Source organism: Camelus ferus, chromosome 1 (genome assembly GCF_009834535.1).
Source record: "Camelus ferus isolate YT-003-E chromosome 1, BCGSAC_Cfer_1.0, whole genome shotgun sequence".
Taxonomy (NCBI): domain Eukaryota; kingdom Metazoa; phylum Chordata; class Mammalia; order Artiodactyla; family Camelidae; genus Camelus; species Camelus ferus.
In genome coordinates this window covers 12,828,168-12,842,864 of record NC_045696.1, presented here as the reverse complement: position 1 = coordinate 12,842,864, position 14,697 = coordinate 12,828,168, and the positions used below count along the sequence as shown (strand labels likewise).

At 39.4% G+C, this 14,697-nt stretch overlaps 1 protein-coding gene across 1 annotated transcript in view; it reads right to left on the bottom strand.

Annotated features, from left to right (window-relative positions):
- MAP3K7CL (MAP3K7 C-terminal like) overlaps nucleotides 1–9,940 on the bottom strand; it is a 79,876-nt gene extending 69,936 nt beyond the window's left edge. Inside the window, exons 1-2 of the mRNA XM_032476564.1 lie at nucleotides 9,845–9,940; nucleotides 6,387–6,465 (exon numbers count right to left, since the gene is read on the bottom strand). The gene's annotated coding sequence lies outside the window, so the exon portion shown is untranslated. The remainder of the gene's footprint in view (nucleotides 1–6,386; nucleotides 6,466–9,844) is intronic.
- Between the last annotated feature and the right edge of the window lie 4,757 nt (nucleotides 9,941–14,697).

Here is a 14,697-nt window from a genome sequence, read left to right as displayed (position 1 = left end):
GACATGGCCAAACTTGTCACAGAGCATAAAATTGACGTGCTAAATAAAGATCAAGGCCAAATCAAAGTCACGATGAGACAAATGACCCCAAACAAACCTTTTGCTGTCAGTTCTGTTTTGCCCTGAGAAGAATTTGAAACCTCTTGCCTCCTTTTTAGAGAGGACTGTTAATGGTCCTATAAACTGGACTCTAAATCTGGAAATGTTTCTAATCAGAGGAAAGAGCACTGGGCTTGGAGTCAGAAGGCCTGGATTCTAAACCTGAATAGTGAAAGGAGAAACCACTCAGCCTCCCTTGACCTTAGGTTTGGGTTTGGGTTTGGGTTTGTGTGTGTGTGTTTATGTGTGTTTCCTATAAAACAGAGAGATCTGATTACAGGAACTCTAGGATTTCTTCCATTTGTAGAATTCTACTCTCTACCAACATCCTAAACTTGCAGGTAATATACTCCACAACTTGGGAAATGCAATGCATTAAGTCAAAGAAGCTGGGATACAGAATCCTGCAGACCCAGCGTGAAATCCCTGCTCTGCTGTGTTCTCACTGGGTCACGCTGGCCAACTCCCAAACCCTCCTCATCCTCAGTGTCCTCATCTTTAAGACAGAAGTGATCATAATAGTCTCTAACCCAAAGAGCTATTGAGACAATTAAATGGAATCGTCTGGGTAAACAGCTAGCACACAGTCATTGGCAGGTAAGAAGTATACAATAAACTGTAGTTATTATCATGCATTTGAAAATGGACACTCAGAAAAATTAAATTGAAGGTTTTGAGTAAAATTGTTACCTCCCATTGTGATAGAATTAGAGCCACTTAAAACTGACAAGCTAAGAAATATTATTTATATCCTATTAAAAAGATCTCAGAACTGGTAGATGACAGTCTATCAAAGGAATGCAGGTCATCTGTCATGTTTCCTATATGATCCAAACAAGTAGATAATTAAACATAGTGAGTCCCTGAATACATAGCCCATTTTGTAATCCACTGTTTCCTGCTAGTTTGGTTGGGGCTGGGGAAATGGTGAATGAAAGAAGGAAGTTGTAGACCTGTGCTGTCCCATACAGTTACATGTGACTCAGGTTACCTGTGACTATCACGCAGTTGAAAGTGACCAGCCCAAGTTGAGATGTGCCATAAGTGTAAAATACACAGCGGATTTCAAAGACTTAGTACCAAAAAAAGAAGGTAAAATTTCTGATAAATATTTTTATATTGGCTAAACATTGAAATGATAAAAATGAGATACATTGGAGTAAATAAATTATATTTAAACATAAATTGCACCTGATACGTGTAAAAAATTTAATTGTACCTATTTCCTTTTACTTTTAATGTGACTACTAAAAATTTTTTAATTACCAGTGCAGATTGCACAATATCTCTATTGGACAACGCTGATACAGGAGGAAGGGAATAATATGAACACACACACACACACACACACACACACACACACACACACACACACAGTGAGGGAAAAAGGAAGCTCCAAAGACTTGGCAAATTGAGAAACATCAGCTGACGAGGGAGGACACAGGCTTGACAATCCCAGCTCCACATAAAGAAAAGGTCACCAAGATTTGATTTTTCTTTTAGTAAAAAAGCTATAAGAAACTGGGTCTCCTATGCTTTGACAGATCCCATTTTGCAACATTTGAAAGAGAAAAGAAAAGAGAGATTGTAGGTCCTTCGCCTCTTTGCACTAATTTTTTTTTTTTTTTTTTTTTTTTTTTTTTTTTGACCTTAGAAAACTCATCCTCTTTTGGTAAGTGGTTGGAAAGGTTTAAACTAAGGAAAGAGCACCCTCTGCAGGCTACTTAGTAAATATTTGGAGACAAAAACAGGCAGAGGAATCCGTTAAAATAATGAAGATGAATAAATGGATGAATGAGTTACATTTCATATTACTGCACTTACAGCTTTCACGATGGATTCAATGATGATGAAAATAAGGGCAAGGAAACAGATGTGGTAATGTGAAAGCTGCTATTAGGTCACACCAACCCTTTCTTCTATTCTTCCCTCCTGCCCTCTTTTTTTTCCTTCCTTCTTTTCTCCCTCTTTCCTTGCATCTTTTTCTTTCTTTCACCCTTAGCATAGCTCAGAGACACCCTGTTCATAAATCCTATGTAAAGACAGAAAGCACAAAGTTGAATTCAACTTAAAGATCTATGCTGCTTATTTCTATACGATTTCTTTTCAGGGTTAATACTTCATTCATGTGTCTGAAACCAACCTGGCAGACAAGGTCAAGAAATCATAAGACCACAAACATTCACCAGCTATAAACCTAATAGTGTCAAATGCATAATAAGCAGCCATCAACTTCAAAAATATTTATCTTCCCAGAGGGAGTTTTATATGCTGATTGTTTAGAATTTGACATCTTTTTCTCATTTGTTCCTGGACTAGTTTGCAAATGTGCAAATACACAGTAACCTAGAATGTATCTGAGACAGGCTGCTAATAACACCATTATTTCTACTCTATCGAACGAATATATAACAGTATTTTTATGGGGAAAGACCATAAAAATCCCAACTTGGGACCTCTGGAGCCCATCCTCCTTTCCCCAAGCAGTATGAACAGTCTTACTCAGCTTCTTGTTTCAGGGATGAGAGGTACCTCAGGAAGACCTATGCCCAATAGCCCAGCACCAGCATTTTGTTAGCCCTCTATGATGCAAAAAAAAAAAAAAAAAAGAAGAAGCCGATTCACTGGGACAGTCACACCCTGAGATTCCAAACTAAAGAACAAAGAAACAAAGGAAAGTTCACATCATCATGAGATCAGAGAAAGCAGGACCACTAAAGGTGGACTGTCCCTGCCTTCTTCAACACACATACACACACACACACTTTTCTCTGTATCACCAAAACTCATTTCCTAAATTGATCAATTGTAGGCTAAGACTGCCTGTAATGATGATTATAACTGGGCTTCAGTAGCCTCAAGAAATATAGTGTTAGTGTTATAGAATACATTTCCTATTAGCATTTTTATTATTTGCAGCATAATTTATTTTAAAACCAATTTAATTCCTTTTAACCTATCAAATAAAACTAGCAGGCTTAAATTAAACTTTGCAGGGTGTGAAATAACTTAAGGAGAGCTTATGAGAGGGAGCTTACAAGAACCCAGAAATTATATTTATTTCTACACATAATTCAAAACATGACGAAAATGTAATGCAAGCCTGCAGACTTGTGTGCTTTGTGCTTTTTTTTAAAAATAGATTACATATTTTAAAATAAACACTTGCAGGAGAATATAACAAAAAGTGATAGTATTTGTTATTTGCTGTTTCTCATGCTTATGCTTAAGCTTCTTAATTGAGAATATTTAGAACAGCCTAAATTGTATCTTTTTAAGGTTCACTTCACATAGTTAAACTGCTGAAAAAATAAAAGCATCTATCTTGATCAGAACTATTAGAACATAAGTGAAATGTTTTTACAGCTCTGCTCTCTCCTGACTGCACAGTCTTGAAATTCAGCACTTTTGAGAAATATGGGCACTATTTAATGCATTAACTTAGTAGATTAAAACAAACCAGAATCCCTCTCCTGGGCCTCTAAGTTTAGTTTTCAGCTATTACCTGTACATGAGTCCAAGTTTGATGTAAAGAGATCTATTGATCAGTGTCTTATAGCATGGTGGTTAAGAAAATGGGCTTTGGAATTAAGCCTGAATAAATACTACATAAGCCTTTAGAAGCTGTGTGGCCTAAAATAGATATCTTAACCTCTCTGTGCTTCAGCTTCCTGATCCAAAAATTGAGGTTCATTCATTGATTGAATACCTACTATGTGCCAAGCACTGTTCCAAGAGCTGGAGACATAATAATAAAGAACATGTCTGGTACAAATTCTCAGGAAGTTTACATTCCTGAGAATGTAATTCTTACATTACATTGGTGGGGGTAGTTTTAATTAATTAACAGAATATTAGGTGTAATGAAGAAAATAAAACAGTGATGTGAATAAAGGTATTGAGGAGATTCTTTAGATGAAATTATCAAGGAAACTGTCTCTGGGAGGTGAGATTTAATATGGTACCTGAATGACAAGCAGATTCATTCATGCCGAGGTCTGGGAGAAGAGTGGTCCAGGAAGAGGGAAAAGCTGACAGGAAAGCTCTAAGGAGGGAATGAGAGTGGCACGTTCCAAGAACAAAACGAAGGCCCGTGTGAGTGAAAAAGAAACTGGACATGAGGTAGATAGGAACTAGGTCACCCTGGGCCCTAGAGGCCCTGGTATGGAGCTTGTTTTTTTTATTTTAAGCCCAACGTGAAGTTATTAGGAGCTTTCCATCGGGCTGATTGTGAAGATTAAATGAGATAACATACATGAAGGGCCCAGCACAGGGAACACAAGGCGCAGTGAACACGCAACAGGAGGTGACACCATCACCATCATCACCATCACCCTTAAACCCTGACAGAATACGCTGAGGTCCAAAATGCTCATTCTTATAAAATTCAGGGTCAAGATATTGCAAGATTAATGTCACAAGAACAAGACTGGAGCAGAAACTAGGACTCAATTGCCCATCACCATGGAACCAAATTCTCATCCCTGTGGGGCATGTTTTACCACATTATCTTTCTTACAATCATTAACATCAATTAAATTGAAGTCAAATCTTAGGCCAGCACTGTGCACCCTTCTTTTTTTTTTTTTTTTTTTTTTTTTTTTTCTGTGCACCATTCTCGATTTTTGCCATCTGCCTATGGCAAAATGAATCTGAAGGAGCACTCCTAAACTCCGTGGTCACAATGAAATGACATTAACATTTCATAATTTCTCCTAGCACATCCTCTGGTAATTGGACTTCCTATTTCCCAGGCTTGGTGAGAATCCTTCCACCCGCTTCCCAGAGCTGGCGGGCAGCAAACACTGGGCTGGGGACATCAAGAAATCCACTTCAAATTGGAACTTACATGGGTGCATCAAGGATTTTTCTTCCTGGCCACACTTGATCATCAGTGCCTTCAGTTTCTGTGAGAACACCATATAAAGCAATCCTTACTCTGTGGATCATTGTGTTTACTAAATCATGGTTTATTTTTTCCCCCAGGATATCACATGCTATTTTAGAGTCAGTTTTCCAAAGGTCTTAAATGACTTGGCTTAAAATTGGTTTTGTATTAAGGGAAAGAACCAGCGTCCTGGAGTTCCAATCAACACCTCAACAAATAGGTGACCGACCTGCCCCAGATGGCTCAGAGGTTGCCATTGGCAATAGTTGACTCAGAGACTTCCAAGATACATTTTGCTCTGCTGCTTTTCTACATGTTCTCTACCCTATTATCAATGAAGTAGAGGACTACTGTTGTCAGTCTTACGGGAAGAGGTTGGAGGAGGGCACACGGTAAGATCTGCCACCACTTCCCTCATAGCTACTAAAGGTGCAGTTATCTGAACTGTCTGGGTCACCTTGCATTTAACTACCTGAGTTGTCTTAAACAATGATAAAGAGTGATGATTCTGCATCAAAGCCATCACAACATTGCTTCAAACAACACACTAACCATGTCATTAACATGTGATTCATGCCAAATATAGTAACCTTTCAGTCATATACAATATCTGAAGAATGAGGTTGCCTTTATACATGAATTTTCCAAGGAAAAAGGGAAGGAATTAGCAAGGAAAATAGCTTTGCTCCCCCATCAAGTGAAGCTCCCCCATCAAGAACCAAAAGATGTTTCAAAAATTGCCATCATTTTTGGTAGAATTTAAATGCATCTCATATATTCAATGACTGTCTAAACAAGATTCAAGAACCATTACTAATTTTGTTTCTTTATAGCCAGCGATCACTCTAAACGCAATACATACAGCGGCTTCCCCAGATAGCCCCAACTATGTTTCTCTAGTTTCCAAGTCTTCTTAAGTGTGTCTGTCTGGCTATTATCTGTTGCTTCTTGCTTTTATCAGTAGGTCTGACTTTTCCTATCTTGTGCTTTCCCACAGCTGTCCTCATTTGCTCTGAGAGACCAGACAACAAAGCTTATGGGACTGAGCGGCATTATTTTATGATTCTCAGTCCAAAGGCCCCAGGTACGGGCCGAAGAGTCCTTCCGTAGCTCAAAGGAGGAGGAAGCGCATGCGCTTGGAGACAGGTCTCTTCCTTGTCAGTTTTTTTTTCCTTTTTCCTTTGCAATTTTTTGCAGAGTTTGAGAGTCATCTTGAGGTAGATGACTGCGTATTTTTACATTTTCTAAACATATTGCCTCGTATCTCTTCTTTCTAAAGAAATTTTTTTATTCATCTCAGGAAGTTAATTTCTAACTATTACTAGTCTATTTTCCTAAGTTGTCAAAAATCCATGTAGGGGGGATAAAAAGATCTTTTGAAAGGTTTGGTAGCCCTTACCCTCCTTCTTCATCAGGTTTCCTGATGTGATTTAACTTGCACCTCAGCGGTGCAGCTGGGAAGAGAGTCAGAAGAGTATCTGTCAAGGAACAGAAAACAGCTCGGTCAGACGGCAAAGGGAAGACATAACTGCTCTAGCCAACCATGACATAAATAGACACATAAATCCTTTCTTAATTTTATTCCCCTAAGACTAATGACTGACCCGAATGCAAATCCTAGTATTTTATTTGTAATAAAAATAGCCAAAACATTAAGAATAGGACAAGTGAGAATGACGATGGCTGATAAACATTTGAACCATCAAGCATCCTTGCTAATCCAACCACGAAAATAAGAACTAGCTCATGGACTAAGTAAGTAAAGGAGACTGGGGACCATCTTACATGAATCAATCAGTGTGTGTACCACTTACTGTTTTTAATGGGATCAAGTCACAGTAATGTAAGAAGGTCTCAAGCTTGTTTTATACTTTGGTTTTATGCTACTTATAGTGTGGTTGTGTTTCTAGCAAAAAATGTAAATCCTCTTCCTCAACTAGAAAAGAAAGAAAGAAAGGGAGAAAAAGAAAGAAAGGGAAAGAAAGAAAGAGAGGAAGGAAAGAAGGAAGGAAGGAAAGAAAGGAAATAAGTCATTCTGAAGTAAGGCCTCTAACTCCTTTAATCATCTTCAAACTATCTGTAAATCTGTAAACTAGCACTTTAAAAAAATATAGTTATACCCCACCTCATTCCACAAAGGATTTGACATGGCAAATAAAAAAGTAAAATCAATAAAGATTTTTTTAAGTTGAGATGATCTGGGCAAAATAAGAAAGACCAAGAAAGAAAAGAATAAAAACCAACTAGTGAGCAGGAGACAGAAATGGCACACCATAATCCTAGACACGTGGTAGATCTGGGCTACCCATTGGCTTAAAGTTTCTAGTAATTTAAGAGAGAGACAAAAAAACTTGTAAGATTCATAGAGATCATAAAACAAACAACAACGGTTGAATGATAAGTTTTCCCCACAGGTCATATTAAAAGGACACCATGTAATGAAATATTTGACATCCATAAAAACAGGACTCGAGTAAACATAAGAGCCCATACATTTGGCTGTTCCTTTACTATCTCTTATTATAAGAGGATGATGTGATACCAAAGTGCATTTTGTCAAACTCAGTTTTCCAAAGAACGGGAACACTGATGGTCTAGCTTGATCCGAGGGCAAAATGTATTATCTAAATGAACTTGCATGGCATTTAGGGAATTTCCCTCAAACTTTAATTTTTGCAATTGGGATTTTGATAAGAACTGGATAAAAGAGGGTTAAAATTTATATGCTCAAACTAGAACCCAGGGTGCAGATATTCTGTGTAGGAGAATAAGGCAGAGAAAATTGAGGAACTAATCAAGGCAAACCCTAAATACCTTTAGAAAGTGCCAGTATCATGTCCTCCCAAACGTTCTGCATTTATCTCAGAATATAAATAAACAGGAAAGTAAGACACCCAAATTCTACAACACAAAGAACAACCATGCTAATTTTTAGCCTGAGTCTTTTCAATGCAGTTAATAACAGTCATTCACTGTGGCTCAAGGAAAAAACAAATCTCAGTAACATACCAAGAAAAAATTTAATTTAAGTAATTTTGCTTTCTACGGAATCCTACAATGTATATTGGTTCCCATATTTTCCTAAGATAATTTTCTGAGTGGAATTGTTGAATACAAAAGCAAGTCAATATTGGAAAACTCTTGCAAAAAGGATGATTGGGGTTGAGTGGCTGTGATAGATTGACGGCACTCTTGCCCTCAACTTTCAAGCTTCCTGTGTCTACACTCTTTGATACTGCCTTCCCTCACTGACTCTGGGCTTGGCCATGTGACCTACTTTGGCCAACTGGACAGTAGTAAATTTGACAAGGTACCTGCACATTTCTGTGTGCTTTCTTGGAACCCTTATTTCCGTGAGCACCAGCCCAGGTGATCTGCTGGAGGATGAGAAGGGTCCCAGTGGAGGCCTCCTAACCTACCAACCCCCAGCCCACCCACCAGCAGACTGCAGGCAGATACATAGACAGTTCCCCGCTTAATACAGCAAAGCCTGGTCCAGATGGGCCAAAGTGTCCAATCAGTCCTAGGCTTGTGAGAAATAAAAAGTACCTATTGTTTTAAGCCACTAAGTTTTGGAGTGGTTTGTTTTTTGCTAAATGGTACAGCAATTGCTAACTGCTATGGTGGCTGAATTTAAGCTAATCTTTTATGTAATATTAGAAAATAGAACCAAAAGCTGATAAAATCATGTCTAGAGCTTGATATTATTAGCAGATCATGCTTATTACTTTTACTCTCAGTGGAAGTAGGGAGGGATTCAACTGGCTTGTCCATAAGTAATACTGAATATTAAGAAACAAATAAAAACTAAGAGGGTAGTCAAAAATCCATATTGTATTCATCATGAAATAATTATTTAATTAATTCTTCCAAACCCAGATCTTTGCACTAGTGTTAAGATGCAAATTCTATGTAAGAATCAGGACTGGGTTCAATATTGTACAGTTTAACCTACAACTGTTTCCTATTCACAGAACCAAAAGCTGAGTAAACGGCTATAAAAGCTGTGAACAATCTTATCTTATTCTTGAACAATTTCTGCGTAAGATATGCAGAAAGGTTTACTACTGTGGAATAACCTTGTCAAAAGCTTGCTCCTTGTGTAGAATGTTGGCCTGAGAAATCCAGGCTTGCAATTTATCATGGGAAACTGGCTAAATTTTTTTTTAAAAAAGCAATCTGATAAATCCATAATTCAAAAAGAATAAAGAATTTATCTTTTTTCAAAAAGGAGGGGGAGGAGAGGGATGTACTATGGTGCATTACAACAAAGTTAGAAAGACCAGTTACTAGCAGACTGTAAGCAATTTTAATAACAGAAAATCTTCACCAGGTAACATACTCAACCTTTTTAATCAGTAAGACTATGAAAAGAATTGTTTGTGTTCTGCATGTCCTAGAGAGAAGCAATGTATCTCAAATTGTAAACTTAAGAAAGGGGCAGGGAAGTCTCTCACATTCCTTGATATTGGGGCTTCTTTAATCTTCCTCATCAGGCTAATTGCAAAATCTTTTGACTCTCAGTTCTGGGCCAGCCACAAAGAATTAATTTTTAAAAATCAAATTTTTTAAAAATCAAGCATGAAAATTAGATTTGGAAAGATCCTGAATGACTTCTGAATTTCATCCCCTATGTCAGCTCACAAGCCAGGCCATGACTGTTTTTAGCTTCCTAACACTCATAAACAGAAATTGTCTCCATCAGCATCCCACATGGGAAACAGAAACCACTCCAGGTATTATAAACAGAAAGTGCTTTTATACAAGGAGTCAGATACTTCAAAAATCCACCATGGATGGAGAAGCAATCCATGGGGCCTCCAAGAATAAATCCCAGATGTCACAGAACTGACCCACCTTATATGATCAGAAAGGTGGGAATCAGGAATCACCACTGGACAGCCTGAGATCAAGAACCCACCACCGCAGCTGTGATGTAGAGAACAAGAAGCCAGGATGAGGAAGCTGTCGCCATCGCCACAGCTGTCCCTCTGATAGAGTCCCTGCTGGAATAGTAAAGCCAGCACTGCACCCTCTCCTGGTCTGCTGGCTGGCAGAACTACCAAAGCAGCATGAAAATAGACTTTGCCTCCCTATCGCCGTCCAGCCCTCACATGAAGGTTTCTAATTGGTGGAGACTTATTTATATCCTGAATCATAACTGCAAGGGAACCTGGGAAGTACAGTTTTGGCTCTCTGACCTCTGCAATGCAGGGCGACACGAGTGTGCCAATCTAGCATATCTATCAGAGAAACTACGGCAGTAACTTCTAATTTTACTAAAAGAGGGACTGATAAACACAGTTTTAGTTTATGGACAATCCATTCACAAAAGCTGAAGGGAAACTTCTCTCTCAAGTCACCTAATACAACAGAGCTTTCATCAATCTCTAGTGATCTAAGGCATCACTAATAGAATTTAAACGCACTATCTCACTCCATTTCACCTTTCTCTGCCCCATAACCTAACCAGCTTAGTCATGGTCGGGCACTAATAGGCATGGGGGGAGCCTAAGCCAACTTTTAAAGTAAGGGGGAAATGATCACTTTCATCCAGTCCAAGATTTCCGTTCTCAGAATGGTAATAAAAAGGGAGTGATGAACTATACACTTTATTTTATTTTATTTTATTATTATTATTATTTTTTACTTTGCCTTGATCCAGAAAGACTTTAAGGAAGCTACTAACTACAGCATAGCCTTTGACAGATGGAATGGACTACTTACGAAACTCTGAATATGGGCTCATCAGGGAACAAAACAGCCACAAAGCATTCCTTACACTGAAGTTACAGATGATCCTGGCCCCCTGGTCGCCATTAAGAGCACGAGGAATCCTTGCTTCAGCCAAGGCAGCCACAGAGGCTTGTAGTATCCTTGATGACAATTCAGCAGTACCTGGGGGCTTTTTGGTAGACAGCAGTACATTGAACCAACCAGATATTTTTTTCTTGGGATGTTTAAGTATGAAACACACAAAGACCCACCTGAGGGAGGTGGGGAAACTGAGAGGAAGCAAGTCAAAGCCAAGGTGTAGGAAGAAGAAAAAGCAGTTGAAAGAGGTGAAAAGAAGCAGCTGTCACATTGGTGGAAGCCATAGAAACAGAGATAAACTAAGCTACGAAAATGATAACTCAGAGGCACCCAACCTATAGCGGTATACATGAAAAGTCATCTGGCTCTAGGACAGTTGTGCAATTTCTTACTTTCTTGTAATCCTTAATAAACCACAGCCTTTAAAATGATCTCAGCATTTCCTTTCCTTGCAACCTCGAAGAACCTAACTCAGATTACCACTGCTCCCAGAGTAGAGGTGATGCAGGAATACAGATGTGGGGCGTTAGGTGGGCCGTGTATCAGGCTTCAATTGAACCCCTGGGACATGCCCCGCCAAGTGTGGATCCTTGGCTTCACGCAGGAAAGAATTCAAGAGCGAGGCACAGTTGAGTAAAGGTAGATTTATTCAGAGAGATATGTTGAAAGGCAAGAGAAAGGCCATGAGTTGTGGGGGTTGGGTGCTCAGATTAGAGTAAAAGTAGGTACACACTCCACACACAGGGTGTGGGCCGTCTTCAAACGAAGGGAGGGAGGGAGGGAGAGAGCGGTTGCCACGAGGGACTGTGTTGCCAGTTTTTATGGGCTTGGTGGCTTCATATGCTAATAAGTGAAAGGACCAGTCTAAGTAGCTTGCAGAAGGGGCTGGGATTCCCAGGAAGTTAACCATTTCCCACTCTGACCTCTTGTGGCTAGCCTTGGGACTGCCACAGTGCCTGTGAGCATGTTATTCACTATGCTAATATATTACAATGGGCGTATAATGAAACTCAAGATCTGCTGGAAGTTAAATCTCCCATCATCTTGAGCCTCAAGGCCTACTGAGGGTTGAATCTTTCACCATTTTGATGTTAATTGCTATTGCATTACTTGAATGGCTGTGCTCTGCCCTCTTCCAGTCTCTAGAGGGAAGTGACCTCTCCAGGTTTATCCCATGGGTTACCCATTCAGAATGAGCAGCCTCCGTATGCAAGTGAAGTTGGCGAGGAATTTACCACTCAACACGTTCCCACAGAAATGGCTCATAGGAAGATAAATCTGTCTTTTGATGGTTTGAAATTTGAAGAATGTCTTCATCCGTTCTTTAACAGACCAGGTGTTTGATTATTCCTGCTGTGGGATTCACAGAATAAATTAAAGCTCAAAATGACAGAAATATTGTCCCAGCACCCAAGCAGACAGTAGGTGCTGATAAGGGCAAAACATGCATGGAGACAAATCTCATCTGATTTATCAGAGAAGTTAATCAGGCCAAAAAAGTTCCTATTGTTAGTCATTAGTGAGACCCCGAAATTAGGAGGCCCACCAAAGCCTCTTGGATGGAAAGAATTCACAGCTAAGGCAGAAGAAGAGAGCAAAAATTGCTTTTATTTCTCAAAAGAGAAAAAGGAAGGAAAGTGCTCAGCAGGGAGAGGAAAGAAAAGCAACCGAGGGAGGAAAAGGTGCTCAAGAAGGGGGCTGTCAGCCAAAATGGCTGGTAGGGACAGCTCCGGTCCAGGTCAGGCCACGTGGACTTTCATATGAGGTTTCTGCCATCATGTCCCCCTTCCTGGTGTGATGGAGCAGTCAGCCTTTGTTCGAGTTCTTCAGTCCTTGTATGGCTTTCCCAGTTGTCATGGCAATCGTCAACTGTCATGGCACTGGTGGTTGTGTCATTCAGCATGTTAATATATTACAATAAGGGTATACTGAGGCTCCACGTGCACTGAAGTCAAATCCTCTGCCATCTGTCAGTTCTAACCAGTTCTTGTTTCTTCTCTGCAACTGCCTCCAGAGACTTAGATAAGAGTAATTTGTTTCAATTTGAGGAAGGGGCAGGGGTATGATCCTGGAGGCAACAGCTTTGTTGCCTCGGGGCAACAAAAAGGAAAGCTGCTTTTAACCAGAATGCCTGCCATCTGGTGGACCCAGCATCCCCTCCAAAAAAGCCATCTCCAAAAATTCTCTTCAGCCATGAAAGTTTTAAGGGGCATTGAAAGAATAATCTCAGTTAATGGTTGAGATAGGTGTTCAGAGTCGTTGCCATCCCCCACTGCCTGCAGGCTTGTCCTAATCAACTGCTTGAGCCTGCTCTTCTATGACACGGGGAGGCCTGGGAGACTTCAGCTTTTCTATAAACCAGAGGCAGGGGTTGGTGATGAGAGCCACAGCATCCCGCTCCCTTTCACTTTGAGCATTGAGAATGCTAGGGACCGAACTGTGTGACTCCTTGACCTTTTGCAAACTCCTGGGAAAACCCTCTTGATTGCTTTGTGTTGTTCTCTGGTTCTCAGCACCTATGTCTGCAAGGGACAAATAGAGACCTCATCTCTCGATTCTTTGGTCTTCTTCTCTGGGCACGCTCTCAGCCATCCATTAAGTCTCTACTCCATGCAATCCTACCAGCTGGGAAAAATGGTAACTAATTTTTTAATCATTACAACTCTGCTAAGTGCTCTGAAGGAGAAGCACAGAAGCTGTGAGAATGACTTTGGGAGTCATTGAAGCTTTTATAGCCGAAGTGTCTGTTTACTAAAGTAGAACTAACTCAGCCAAAAGGGGGCAAAAGAGCATTCTAGGTAGAGAACAGCAGAGGCTAAGACCCTTAGGCAGAAGACAGGATGAACTATTCAGGCTATTGGGACCAAAAGACTGAGAGGAAGGCCAAGAGGGCAAAGATGCAGTGAGAGAAGCAGGAACCAGAACCGAGGCCTCAAAGCCACAGTAGGACTTGCACTTATTTTCTATTCTGGGCAAAGAATACTTGACCTACTATTAGGATCCATTGGAAATGTTGCCCACGATGCTGTGATTCTGTAATTATGAATACACAGTTTAACCCAAACAATACAAAATCAACGAATTTCCATCTAAAAAGCATTCTTCTTAGCACTTAAATTAATGTTATTCTTGATAAATTACCAAAAAGATTTTGATTTCAATCCTTTCCTTTTTAATTTACTAAAATTAAGATCAATTTTTATTATAAACTTTCCATGGAAACTTGATTCAGCTATAGTTTTATATTCAGGTTATTTTCTATGATTCAAGATTTGGTTTCATTTTTAATCCCTTTCAGTTTTATTTTGTGTTGATTATGTTTGTAAGCAGTGCTGAGTTAGATGAATTTTTACTTGTTTCTTAGCTAATCCATGAGATCTTGTGTTGTCCCTGGACCACACTTTGAGAATCACTGATCTCTTGTAATGTTTCCCAACAAATAGTTCACATACCATTTGATTTGAAGTAGCAAAAAGTAGTTTTTATTTTAATAATTATGTATTTTAAGTGCTCACTGTAAAAGTTATAACTAATACACTTGACACATGTGATTATTCCTTAAGGCACATTAAATCTGTCCCAATTTAAGGAAAATAAGTTATTTGCAAGTACCCAAGAACAAAAGTCAAGCCAAACGTTCTGCTTTTTGTTTCATGTTACCTTCTACAAAGAGAGTGGATTACTTTCATAGTGTGAAATTCTTTTTTTGTTGTTTTTTTTTTAAGGAATGATTTTGTTTGTTTTTAATGGAGGTACTGTGGGGGCTGAAACCAGGACCTCGTGCATGTTAAGCATGCGTTCAACCACTGAGCTAGTACCACTCTCTGCGTGAAATCATTCTTAAAATTATTCTAACATTCAGTCACTTTGAAATCAGCCACATGTTGATGTGGGAA